We start from the raw sequence: 221 nt of genomic DNA, 5'->3' as shown, positions 1-221 counted from the left end.
AACAAAAAAGAAACATTGAAAGTGTTCAGGATTAAATGCCAGTAATTTCAACTCCAGTGATCCAACCATATCCTTTGTACCTAAGGCGAAGGACTCAACCTATGATCTCCNGACAAAAAAGAAACATTGAAAGTGTTCAGGATTAAATGCCAGTAATTTTAACTCCAGTGATCCAACCATATCCTTTGTACCTAAGGCGAAGGACTCAACCTATGATCTCC

Source organism: Vombatus ursinus, unplaced genomic scaffold (assembly GCF_900497805.2).
Source record: "Vombatus ursinus unplaced genomic scaffold, bare-nosed wombat genome assembly UNPS02014784.1, whole genome shotgun sequence".
Classification (NCBI taxonomy): Eukaryota; Metazoa; Chordata; class Mammalia; order Diprotodontia; family Vombatidae; genus Vombatus; species Vombatus ursinus.
The sequence above is the reverse complement of the archived record's forward strand: the minus strand, read 5'-3'. Positions refer to the sequence as shown.